We start from the raw sequence: 14,119 nt of genomic DNA, 5'->3' as shown, positions 1-14,119 counted from the left end.
CTTCTATTTGCACAAGTTGCCTTGGACTACAGGGAGCTGTTGTGCAAAAGTAATTTAGTAGGCTTAGATCTCAAATTCACCTTGAGAACAATTTTTTGAAGTAGTAATTTCCTCAGAAGATTACTGTGTTTTGTTTTAGTTTTTTCTTAGCTACATGGACTCTTTATAAGAACAATCAATCATTTTCCTTTGGACCTACAGTCTTTTGCCTATGCTGCAGACATATTCACTTTGTGAGTGAGAATGAATATGTCTGTGTGAACACACAGGTGTGTGTGTGTGTGTGTGCGCGCGCGTGCACGCACATGTACATGGGCCATGTATATGTGTGTATATATTTTATTTTCTTATTTTGTGTGAAAATCTCTTTTCTACAGATTTTGCAGGTTTTAAGCATTGCTTGCTGTATAAAAACCTTACTGAACTATAAAAAGTTTGAATGAAACGTTATTTTAAATACAAAACAATTGTTAAGTGTTCAATAAAGGTTATACTGAATTTTGGTCAGATGAATATTTGTAAGTAAAAAGTATATACATTTCTGAACCTGAATAAAAGGAATGAAGAAAGTCTATGAGACTTAAGGGAAATCATTAAGCAAACAAATATCTGTACTATAGAAATGTCAGAGGGATAAGAGATAAACAAAGGCACAGAAAATCTATTTGACAAAATAATAGCTGAAACGTTTACAAGTTTTGGGAGAGACATGAACATTTAGATCCAGGAAGCACAAAGATCCCCAATTAGATTCAACCCGAAAAGATCTTCTCTGAGGCACATTATAATCAAATGGCCAAAAATCAAAGACAAAGAAATAATTCTAAAAGCTGTAAGACAAAAGCATCACGTCACATATAAGGGAATCTCCATTAGACTGCATATTTCTCAGCAGAAACCCTGCAGGTGAGGAAAGAATGGGATGAAATAGTCGAAGTGCTGAAAAACAAAACAAAACAAAACAAAACCCCTGTTAACCAAGAACACTATATTTAGCAAAACTATCATCCTTCAGAAATGAAAGAGAAATAAAGACCTTCCCAGATAAGCAAAAACTGGGGGAATTTATTACCACTAGACCAGCCTTACAAGAAATGCTTAAAGGAGTGCTGCAACTGGAAGCTAAAAATCAATAACCAGTAGAGGTATATTTATAATCAAACTGATACTACCCCAGTTGTTATAATGGTGCTATGTAAATCTTTCATTTCTTTAGTATGAAAAGTAAAAGTCAAATGGTCAATAAGAGCTACAATTAGTGGCTAAGGAACATGCAATAAAGATGCAAATTAAGGCAATGAAAATATAAATTGTGGAAGGAAAAAAATAGTATGGAGTATTTTTATGCAACCAAAGTTAAATTATTATCAGCTTAAAGTTGTCTATTATAACTACAAGACTCTGCGTTAGCCTCACAATAACTACGAAAAAAAAAAAAGAAAATTAAAACAGACACACAAACAAGAAAAAGAAAGTAAACAAAGCTTAATACCACAGAAAACCACTGAACCAAAGGTAAACAGTAAGAGAGGAAGAAAGGAAAAAAGCATCTACAAAACAGCCAACAAACAATCAAATGGCAGGAGTACATCCTACTTATCAATAATAACTGTGAATATAAATGGATTAAATTATCCAATTTAAAGTAAGCTCTTGAATGGATTTAAAAACAACACTCAACTATATGCTGCCTATAAGAGATGAGCCTCACTGGTAGACAAGCATAGACTGAAAGTAAAGGAATGGAAAAAGATATTTCATGCAAACAGACACCAAAAGTGAGCAAGAGTACGCATACTCCTGATAAAGGATAAAAGAGATAGACATTTTATCAGATAAAATAGACTTTAAGTTAAAAACTATAAAAAGCAACAAGGGAGGTCATTAATGACAAAGGAATCAATTCAACAAGTGGATTAACAACTGTAAATATATATACACTCAACACTGAAGCACCCTAATATATAATGAATATATAATATTATGAATAATATATCATGAAGCACCCTAATATAATATAAATGAATCTTATTAGATCTAAAAGGAGAGATAGATTGTAATACAATAACAGTAGGGTACTTCACCATCCCCCTTTCAACAATGGACAGATCATCTAGACAGAATTTCAAGAAAGAAACATTGGACTTAGGCCAGGCATGGTGGCTTATGCCTATAATCCCAATGCTTTGGCAGTCCAAGGCAGGAGGATCACTTGAGGCCAGGAGTTCAAGATTAGCCTGGGCAACATAGCAAGACCTCTTCTCTATAAAAAATTTTAAAAATTAGCTGATCTCGGTGGCACATGCCTGTAGTTTCAGCTACTCAGAAGCCTGAGGCAGGAGAATCACCTGTGCCCAGGAGTGACCTATGATCACATCACTGCACTCCAGCCTGGACAAGAGAAAGACCCTGCCTCTATAAAACAAAGAAACAATAAAAAACAACAATCAAACAAAAAACAAGAAACATGAAACATCAGACTTAAACTGCACATAGACTAAATGGACTTAACAGACATGTACAGAACATTCCACCCAGCACTGCAGAATACACATTCTTCTCTGGAACATGGAACATTCTCCAGGATAGATCATGTATGTATTAGGTCACAGAATAGGTCTTAACAAATGCAAGATGATTGAAATTATTTCAAGAATTTTCTTATTGACCACAATGATATAAAAACTAGAAATCAATAACAGAAGGAACACTGCAACAGAAGTAGAAATGTATGGAAATTTTAAAACATGCTTCCAAATAACCACTAGGTCAATGAATAAATTAAAGAGGGAATTTTAAAATTTATTGAGGAAAAATAAGAGTGGAAACACATTGTACCAAAACCAATGGTACACAGCAAAAGCAGTTATAAGGGGGAAGTGTATAGCCATAAACATCTACATTAAAAAAGAAGAAAGATTTCTAATAACCTAATGACACACCTCAAGGAACTAGAAAAACAGGAACAAACCAAACCCCAAATTGGTAGAAATAAGAAAGTAATAAAGTTGAGGGCAGAAATAAATGAAACAAGGCCAAGAAAAGCAATTTTTATTTCATTTATTGTTTATTTCTTTTTGTGATGGAGTTTTGCTCTGTCACCCAGACTGGAGTGCAGTGGTGTGATCTCAGCTCACTGCAACCTCTGCCTCCCAGGTTCAAGCGATCCTCATGCCTCAACCTCCTCAGTAGGTGGAATTACAGGCTTCCACCACTATGCCCAGCTAATTTTTGTATTTTTAGTAGAGACGGGGTTTCACCATGTTGCCCAGGCTGGTCTCCAACTCCTGACCTCAGGTGATCCACCTGCCTCAGCTTCCCAACGTGATGGGATTACAGGCATCAGCCACCACACCAGGCCAAAAAAAAAGCAATTTTTAAAAAATTAGCAAAAAAGAGTTCTTTTTTCTGAAAAGATAAACAAGATCAACAAATCTTTAGCTAGACTAACAATAAAGGGAGAAGATGCAAACAAAGTCAGAGATGAAAAAGGATACATTACAACTAACACCACAGAAATACAAAGGATCATAAGAGACTCATGAATAACAACTATATGTAAACAAATTTGAAAACATAAAAGAAAAGGATAAATGCCTAGACACATACAACACCCCAAGGTTAAATTATGAAGAAATACAAAACCTGAATAGAGGAGAAACAAGTGAGAAAATTGAATCAGTAATAAAAAGTCTTTCATCACAAAAAGCCCTTGACCCAATGGCTCTACTGCTAAATTCTATCAGACATTTAAAGAAAAGCTAATATCAATTCTTCTCAAACTATTCCAGAGAACTGAGGAGAGGGGAATAGTTCCAAATGCATTTTACAAGGCCAGCATTACGCTGATTCCAAAACCAGATGAGGGCACATAATAAAACAAAACTACAGGCCAATATCTCTGATAAACATAGATGTAAAAATTCTCAACAAGGTACTGACAAACCAAATTCAACAGCACATTAAAAATATCATTCACTATGATCAAGTGAGAGTCATCCCAGGGATGCAAAGATGGTTCAACAAATGCATTTCAATACATGTGATATGCCACATTAACAGAAAGAAAGACAAAAACCACATGATCACTTCATTAAATGCTGAAAAAGCATTTGACAAAATTCAATATCCCTTCAAAATAAAAACTCTCAACAAATTAGGCATAGAATATATGTACCTCAATCCAATAAAGGCCATGTATGACAAGCCCACAGCTAACATAATACTGAATGGGGGAAAGTCGAAAGATTTTTCTCTAAGATCAGGAATAAGACAAGGATGCCCACTTTCACCACTTCTATTCAACATAGTACTGGAAGTCCTGACCAGAATAATTAAGCAAGAAAAAAAATAAAAGGCATTCATATTAGAAAGGAGGAAGTCAAATTGTTCCTATCTGCAGATGACATAATCTTATACCTAGAAAATCTTAAAGACTTGACAAAAAACTATATTAGAACTAAGAAATGAATTCAATAAAGTGTCAGGAGGCAAAATCAAAATGTAAAAATAAATATCATTGCTATACAAGAAAGAAAGGAAGGAAGGAAGGGAGGAAGGGAGGGAGGGAGGGAGGAAGGGAAGAAAGGAAGGAAGAAGGAAGGAAGGAAAGAAGGAAGAAAGGAAGGAAGGAGGGAAGGAAGGAAGGAAAAAAGAAAGAAAGAGAGAGAAAAAACAAAACAAAAAAAACCCTAGGAATAAACTTCACCAGTGAGGTGAAAGATCTCTACACTGGAAACTAAAATATTGATAAAAGAAATTAAAGAGGACACAAATAAATAGAAAGATGTTCTATGTTCATAAATTGAAATAATTAATGTTGTTAAAATAGCCATAAAATACCCAAAGCAATCTACAGATTTAATGCAATCCCTATCAAAACACCAATAATATTCTTCACAGAAATGTAAAAAACAATTTTAATATGTATATGGAATCACAAAAATCTCCAAATAGCCAAAGCAATCCTGAATAAATCTGGAGGCATCACACAATTTGACTTTAAAATATACTACTAATACAAGGCTGTAGTAACCAAAACAGCATGGTGTTGGCATAAAAACAGGCACGTAGAACAATGGCACAGAACAGACAGCCCAGAAATTAATTAATGAATCTACAAGTAACTGATTTTTCACAAAAGTGCCATGAACACACATTGGGGAAAGGACACTCTCTTCAATAAACGGGGCTGGAAACATTGGATATCCACATGCAGAAAAATGAGAATAGACACCCCCACTACCTCTCACCACATACAAAAATCAAATCAAAATGGATTAAAGACTTAAATGTAAAACCTCAAACTATGAAACTACTAGAACATCAGGGAAATGCTTGATGAAATCAGGCTGGGCAAGGATTTTTAAAATAAACCCTCAAAAGCACAGGCAACAAAAGCAAAAACGAGAAACGGGATTACACCAAACTAAAAAGGTTTTGTGCAGTGAAGGAAATGACTGACAGAGTGACAAGACAACCTACAGAATGGGATAAAAGATTTGCAAACTATCTAACAAGGAGTTAATATCCAGAATATATAAGCAACTTAAACAACTCAACAGCACAACTAGTTATTTAACCCAACTAAAAAATGGGCTAAAGACCTTAATAGGCATTTCTCAAAAGAAGACATGCAAATGGCCAACATGAAAAATTTCAACATCACTAATCATTAGGGAAACGCAAATCAAAACCACAATGAGATACTACCTCACTACGGTTAGAATGGCTATTCAAAAAGACAAAGCAAAACAAGTGGTGGTGAGGATGTGAAGAAAAGGGAACATTTACTTTTGGTGGGGATGTAAATTAGTACAGCCATTATGGAAAACAGTATAGAAGTTCCTCAAAAAAGTTGAAACTAGAACTACCATATAATCCAGCAATCCCCAGTATGAGTATTTATCCAAAGAAAATGTAAATTAGAACACACTTTTGGTGGGGATGTAAATTAGTACAGCCATTATGGAAAATAGTATAGAAGTTCCTCAAAAAAATTGAAACTAGACCTACCATATAAATCCAGCAATCCCCAGTATGGGTATTTATCCAAAGAAAATGAAATCAGTATATCAAAAAGGTATTTGCACTCCCATGTTTACCACAGCACTATTCACAATAGCCAAGGTACAGAATCAACCCATGTGTTCAACAACAAATGAATGGATAAAGAAATTGTGGTACATACACAGTGGAATACTATTTAGCCACGAAAAAGAATGAAATCCTATCATTTGCAGCAACATGCATGAGCCCAGAGGACATTATGTTAAGTGAAATGAGCCAGACACAGAAAGACAAATACCAAATGATCTTACTCACAAGCAGAATCTTTTAAAAAGGTGATACAGAAGTAGAACAGTAGTTACTAGAAACCAGGAGGGAATGGGAGAAGGAAGAATGGGGAGAAGTTGGTGAATGGTTACAAAGTGATAATTAAATAAGATTAATAAATTCTGGTGTTCTATTGCACAGTAGGGTAACTATAGTTAGCAGTAAGGTATTGTATACTACAAAATAGCTGAAGCAGAGGTTTTTAATGTTCTCGACATAAATAAATCATAAATGTATAAGACAATAGGTATACTAACTATCCAGATTTGATCATTGTACAGCATATGCATAAACCAAAACATCAAATTGTGTTCCATAAATATGTAGAATTACAATGTGTCAATTAAATTTTTATTTTAAATGATAAATAAAATGAGGGCCAATCTGAAGAGTGACATACACCTACGTGCTGCTTCTAGAACACAGTTATCTCTATTCCTCCCTCCATTCTCCAACATGTGCCACTGATCATCTGTTGGGGGGGTCTCCCACATCCTTCTGCTTTTTTTGGTCCTAACATGATCACTCTGTAGTAGGAAGTTAAACCTATGATAGTAGCTTTCATTGATTGATGTCACTTTATTGTGTCCCTATGTCCCAGGCACTCTGCTATTTTATATTACCTAACTCAACCTTTACTAGAATCTTATGAGGTAAGTTGTATCAGCCCTTTTTTAAAATGAGGAACTGAAGCCAGGTGAGGTGTGATGATTTACCCAAGAGGAAGCAAGTGTGGGAGTCAGGCTCCCCTTCACCTCCCCGTCCTCTGCCCCAGTCCTTGGCTCACTCAGGTGGTTTCTTGGAGCTCCAGAGTTTCCTGGTTTTCCAGGCTGTGGCCAACTCACCTCTGTCCTCAGAGACCAGTCAAGTGCCTGGCAAGTGGCTCAGGGAATGGTGATTAATTCCATGGGACTCTCTCCCAGGGAACTGAGGCCCAGAGAGGAGCAGAGATCAGAAGCATCAGTTGCCCAGGACTTTTGAGGTACCCGATTGTGCTCATTGAGCAGAGCGCTGACCACCTTGTGGGCACAGAAGAAATGGTTCCCACTTCTCAGTGCAGAGTGGGTTAGGGAAGGAGGAAGGGGTGTGTGCAGAGTGCATGTGAGTGTGCATCCATGTGATGCCTTCCGCAATGCAGCCATGTGTACTTTGGGATGTCTGATTCTGCACCAGCCCTGCCCTACTTTCGTGAATCCCATGAATCCCCTTGTTCATTCCCCAGAATCCTGCCTTGGAGGTCTGAGGTAGATGTAGAGGTGCTGAGGCTGGCTTGTGCCAAATGTGAAGAACCAATTGTCATACTGTAAGGAATTCTGCAAGCCAGTTGTGAAGCACCACCATTGTTTTTAAAAATTAAGTTATATAAACCTATAAGCAAATAAGTTATATTATAAACAAAGATTAAAAAAACTCAAAACTCATCTCTTCAAGCTGGGCACAGTGGTGGGCACTGATAGTCCCAGATACTCAGGAGGCTGAGGCAGGACGACTTCTTGAGCCCAGGAGTTTGACACCAGCCTGGGCAACACAGTGAGACCCTGTCTCTAAACAACAAAACTCATCACTTTCCAATTGTTTTGCTACCTTTTACTATCATCTATGCTCTTGGGATATGCTCTTATTACATCTGTATAATGTAAACACTGTTATGATGTGCTGTTGTGCATCACTTTCCAACTCCATATTCAGTGACATCACCTCGCTTGACATCAGCCACGATGGGAATGTTTATATCATGGCAATAGGCAAACACTACAAATCAGGGCTTGATTTATTGTTTTGTAGATTGCCTGTAAAGTGACAGAGAAAATGTTAATACTGCAGATTTAAAAACATATGTTTGTAGCTATTACAGAGTGCATAGCAGAAATAATTGAGAAAATATTCTTCCAGAATTCAAAAACGTTTACCCCACTCAGCAAAGTAACTCCTGACAATCAGCAAACAAGTCCTGACTTACATCTAGTCTTTGTTCTTTCCCATTTGTCTTACTCATTAATGTAAATAAAAATATCAACCAATAATCATGTTGAAACTATGTTCACTCATCAACTGCAATCATAGCTTGGCTACAGATGAATTCAGCAGAAATTAAGGAAAGCATTCTATGAGAATTAATTGGCTGAATGGAATTTGCAATAAAGATATTGTATATTTTTTATTTGTCAATTATGTAAAATGTATTATATCAGTATAATTTATAATAAGCTTATATATACATATGCATACTTTTTCAAGATCCAGTTATGATACATTTCCCAGTATACCACTGGGCACAAGTGACCTTGGCTCTGGCATTTCCTAAAATAATGAAGAAGTCAGAGTTTCTAGGACCAAGGTCAATATTAACTATGCTTTAGAGGAAAGACAACAAGGTTAAATAAAAGAACTCAGGAGAAAGCCAGTGCCCCACCCTATGCTCTTCTCCCTACGCTCTGCATTGCACAAATCCTTTTTCTCTACTTTGTAAAATGAGGACATTGGACCAGACAAAATTTTTTAACTACAAGTCACAGTTGTATGTGTTACATATATAACACACTACTCATAGTTACAACTATGACCCAGTTGAGATGTGTGTGTGCACACATGCGTGTTTAACAAACTTCTGCGCATGCATGTTTAACGAATTTTCACAAAACAATACCCTTACTATGCTCAGTGCCCTTTGGTAGTCCTAATTTGGTTCAAGTAATTTGTACTCTGTCCCATTCCATTTTGTACAACGCTGGTCATAAACACTGAATTGATTTTACAGCCCACTAATGGGTTGCAACCAAGTGTTTGGAAAAAGAAAACACAAACTTGACTATCAGATGATTGCTAGGGGGCCATCTGTCCATGAAGGCCTCTGATGCATTCTGCAAATATGTGTCTTCACACTGCAGGATCCTAAACACTGCGACCTGCTCAGATGTGTAAACAGCAAACGAGGTCATGTGGAAACTTTAGCTCAGATCTTATTGCCTCTCTGGGCCCTCCTCCTCGCTCCTCCCTGACCCAAAGTCATTCCCTCCTCCCTCCCACTTCTCCTCCCCCAGCCCCACTGAACTTGGCTGAGGGTCCTCTCTAGCACTCCTCAAATCTTCTTCATGCTATTTTTCACGTCTCATCTCTCACTTTCCAGTTATGAACTTTTCAAAAGCTAGAAACACGTTTTATTCAACTGTGAATTCCAACAGTCCCTTACCCAACCCCTACGCTGAGCTTCTAGACTTCAGGCAAGGTACATAATAAATCCAAGTGCGTGCTTGCTGAATGAATAAGTGAGTGAAGGAAAGAAGGAAAGAATGCAGGAAGGGCGGGTGCCAGGGAGACATACACTCTGCACTGTGTGTACTTGGCCTGCATTGGACTGAGCTGTCTCCTGGTCCCTCATCCACTCCAAGTAGTGGAATCACAGACTAGCATCCACCCATGGGAAGTGTGAATGCCTCTGTACTCTCTGCCACTCTCCCTCCCCACAGGGCAGCCCTGAAGCTCCATTTGGGCACTTTCAAGGGTAGGAACCCTGTACCTCCCAGGCCAACCCTGCCATCTTGCTGAGTCAGCCAGGCTCAGTGGAAAAGTGTGGGCTTTGGAGCCAGGAAGACCATGAGAGTGAGTCCCAGCTCCACCATACGCCAGCTGTGTGACTGTGGGCGAGCCATGCCCTTCTTTGGGTCTTACTCTTCTCGTCCTGAAAATGGATCCAGTGTCCCCCTTCCAGGGCTCTGTGTGGATGAGATACAATGAGAATCAAGTGCCTGGACTCGTGCCCAAAGAGTAGTTTTATTCAACTACTCAGAATCAAGACAAGAGAATGGCAGGGGCTTGTGGAGGTTTGAGAACAAACTTCTGTATCAGATCACTTGTACTTATTCTCAGTCTTTTCCCCACTTTTGGACAACTCTGACAAAAGAAAGGTGTTTTTCCTTTCACAGAACTGAAAGGGGACTGTCACTGGTTGCGTTTCTACCTCCTCGGAGCCTGGACCCCGTCTGCTTCTCTGTCCCCGGAGCATCTGGTAAGCAGTGGCAACCTCTCCCATTCCCCACAGGCTCTGCCTTCCATCCCCCAGCCCTAGTCCAGTGCTATGCATGGTTGTGCTCAGCCAGGCTGGCATCCCTGGCCTTCTGCTAGGGCGGAAAGTGCCAAGGACTCCACTACCTTTGGGCCCCTGACCATGCAGTGCATTGCAGTCCCCACCTGGTTAACCAGTAACCAGAATGGCTGCCCACGCCTGGCCCCATGACCAATCTTACCCTTCCCTACTGCAGGAAGACTGACCCAAAGCCCAGCACCTTTGCCCAGCATGGGCCAGGTGCCCTCCTGGGCCACCGACCTCCTTTGAAGCCTTCATGTGAAGAGGCCCAGTCAGGGAAATCCACTTTGAGCTCATCCCAGCTCTGCTGCTAACCACTGTGGCTCCTTAGGCTCAGGGGACCCCTAGGTCTCTGTTTGCTCACTTCTGAATTGAGGGGATAGGATGGACTGCTTGGGGCACGACCCAGTGTCACAGCCACCAGTCCACTGTTTGGAGCTAACTTTTCATAGGTCTGTGTCCCCCAGTGAATGGGGAGCTCTTCGAGGGCAGAGGCCCTTCTCATTCAGCTCCCTGTGCCCAGCTCCTGCCCATACCTCTGGCACCAGTTGGCATTCACTCATGTTTCCTAAACGAGTGAATGGAAAGCTAACATCCCTCAAGGGTCTACTATGTGCCAAGCTTTGTTTTAAACATTTAGTATGTTTACCACCTTGTTTCATCCTCACAACAGCCCTATGGGAAAGGTACATTATCACTCCATTTCACAGATGAGGAAACTGAGGCACTGAAAGATCCAGAATATTGTCCAACTTACACAGCTAGCAAGTTGGGGAGCCAGGCATTGAATGCTAACAATCTGGATGATCATAAAAGAACTCTCTGACTGCTAAGTTCTGATTTCAATGTAATTTTCAGCTCCTATGGCCAGGGCAGTCTGGGCTCTCTCAGAATCAAAACAAGAGAATGGCAGGGGCTTGTGGAGGTTTGAGAACAAACTTCTGTACCAGATCACTTGTACACCACTTTAAGAATTCCACGGAGAAAGCAGAATTCTTTTCAAAAATGAAATCCAGGCAGGGCATGGTGGCTCAAGCCTATAATCCCAGCACTTTGGGAGGCTGATGGAGGAGGATCGCTTGAGCCCAGGAGTTTGAGACCAACCAGAGAAACATAGGGAGACCCCCCATCTCTACAAAAAATAAAAAGCTTAGCTGGGCTTAGAGGTGCATGTCTATGGTTCCAGCTACTCAGGAGGCTGAGGTGGAGGGCTCACCTGGACCAGGGAGACCAAGGCTGCAGTGAGCTGTGATTGCACCACTGTACTCCAGCCTGGGTGACAGAGTGAGACTCTGTCTCAAACAAAAACACAAAATGAAATTCATGATGAAATAATAGGCTGCCTAGGAGAGGAGGAGGGGATGGGGGAGTATCAATGCAACAAGATTGGCCATGTGTTGACAATTGTTGAAGCTGGCGGTTCATGATACTATTCTCTTTTCTTTTGTATGGGTTTGTATATTTCCATAATAAAAAGCTTAAATTTTTAAAATAAAATAAGAGGAAGTCCATGACTACCATAAACCCACATAAGCCTGCTGACTGTCTTTCTGGTTGTTTCCCAGTTTCTGCTTTTCCCCTGCAGGCCTGCCTCTGACAGCCCCTCAGAGCATCACATGCAGCTCCCTGCCTTTCTCTCTCTCTGTGTTGGCTTGTCTCTGTGTCTGCCACTTTCTATGACCTTCTGAGAATCAGGGAAAAGTTCTGCAATCAAGCCCACACATAAACACCCTGTTTTTATTTCACTTTATCCCGGAGCCTCTCTCTTTCTTCTCTGTATGTTCAAATCTCTGTTCTCTTTGTCTTTGCTTTGACTTCTTCATTCATTTTGACCTTGCTGTATGTCTAGGAATGGTCAGCTCTGGCTGGTGCCCTGCTTTAGAAAATGTGCATGGGGGTGTTTTCATGCATGTCTGAAAAGTTCAGAGAATGCTACCACCAAAAAACTTGGTTGTTGAAGAAGACAAAAACTTTTCTTCTCTACCTCCTTCCTTTCTTAACTGTCTAATAAAGTCATATTCATTTTCATTTCTTTTCACTTAATAAAAGTAACAATAATAATAGCCATTGTGTGTTGAATGTGAGTTGTGTGCTGGGCATTTGGATAAGGTTCTTATAGTTATTGTCTCACTTAACCCTTCACAACCTGTGTAACACGTACTAGTATTCCCGCTTCATGGATGAGAAAACTGAGGCTTTAGAGGTTAACTAAAAGCCCAAAGTCATTTAGCTAGATGCTGGCAGAGCTGGAGTTTGAACCCTTCTTATATTTTCCAAAGAGGAAACATATTCAGGCACTACAATGACATTAAAACATTGATAAAGGTTTCTAGGGTCCTTAGTGGGGACAGCGACACCCCTTCCCCACCCCTCACTGGTAGACCAATCAGAACTACATGCTCAGGCTGGGTCCTGCCCTGTGAGAAGGGCCCTGACCAGCTGAGCCATACCCAGGAAGAGGACCGTGATGGAGAGGGGTCCCTGAGAGAGATGGGGAGAAGCTCTCAGGGGCATGGTGCTGACTTCAAAGGAACGTCAAGGGCCCAAGAGGCATAGCTGGCACCAAAGGGTAGGCCACATTCTCTGAGTCCATCCTGGACTTTCCCTCTAATGCCAGACCACAGGGCCAATTGTCAGCCTCCTGGTTATCTGTCTCTGGATGTCCCATGGGCACCCCAGTCCAACATGTCCCATCTGAACACCCCAACTTTCTGCTCCTCCCCTGGCATCCTCATCTCAGGAATGGCACTACCCCAGACCCATTCATCCAAGTCAGGGACCCAAAGTCATCCTCTACTCCTTCCTCTCCAATCCCTGCCAAATCCAGACACATCTCTCCACCCCGAAAGCCACCACCTTCGTCTCGGCCACTGCCCCCTTTGTCTGGACTATCTCAGTAGCCTCCTGCCCAGGCTCCTATCTCCTACCCATTTTCCATCCTGTGACCAGAGGGATCTTCCTAAAAATTGTCCTCTTAGCCTTTCCCTTCTCCCAGCCCAAGGGGCCAGCTGGAGAGAGGCGGAAAAGGAATAATGCTCTCAGACCTTCCAGTTTCAGTCTTTGCCCACCTCTGGCTGCCTCCTGTGCTCCCTGTCCACCAGTCCTACAAGCCGTCCCTCTGGTCTGTTTCCGGCCTCAGGTCTTTTCCATTCACTGCGCTCAGGCTCCCTCCCTCTTCCTGTGGGTGGGATTCTGGGTATCTCCTTTCCCAAGTGACTCTTATTCTTGTTGGTGTTTTCATGGCTCATTTCCCTCTTTGATCCTCCACAGTTCTAAATAGATACTGTGACGCCAGAAGGTGATGGTTGGATTTTTTGTTATATTTTGGAGTAGGCTTTCAGTTCTTGGATCTAAAACATTTGAAGGTTAGAATAAGAATTCTTAATTCCTGCCATCGGGGCAGGACTTTATGGATCTCGAATCCTTTCACATTCTTGTTCTCATATGATCTTCACAAAGCTGTGGTTTAGGTAAGGCAGGGGGTATCACACCTGATTCAGAGATGAGGAAACTCCAGGATTTGAACCCAGGCCCCCTAACAACACATCTGGGCTCTGTCCACTCCACTCTGTCTCTGAACTGAAGATGAAAGGAAATCTATTCACTGACCAAGTAACCTATCTATGTTATTTCCTCCATGCCAGCTTATCTATGAATTAGCTAAAACATGCCTTTCTCCCGGTTTTCATTAATCACCAG

General features: G+C 40.6%; 1 protein-coding gene across 6 annotated transcripts in view; it reads right to left on the bottom strand.

Moving 5' to 3' along the window:
- LOC105478972 (stimulated by retinoic acid gene 6 protein-like) overlaps positions 1–14,119 on the bottom strand; it is a 79,288-nt gene that overhangs the window by 51,717 nt on the left and 13,452 nt on the right. The gene's annotated exons all lie outside the window — the stretch shown is intronic.

The sequence above is a fragment of the Macaca nemestrina genome, chromosome 14 (assembly GCF_043159975.1).
Source record: "Macaca nemestrina isolate mMacNem1 chromosome 14, mMacNem.hap1, whole genome shotgun sequence".
Taxonomy (NCBI): Eukaryota; Metazoa; Chordata; class Mammalia; order Primates; family Cercopithecidae; genus Macaca; species Macaca nemestrina.
The sequence above is the reverse complement of the archived record's forward strand: the minus strand, read 5'-3'. Positions and strand labels throughout refer to the sequence as shown.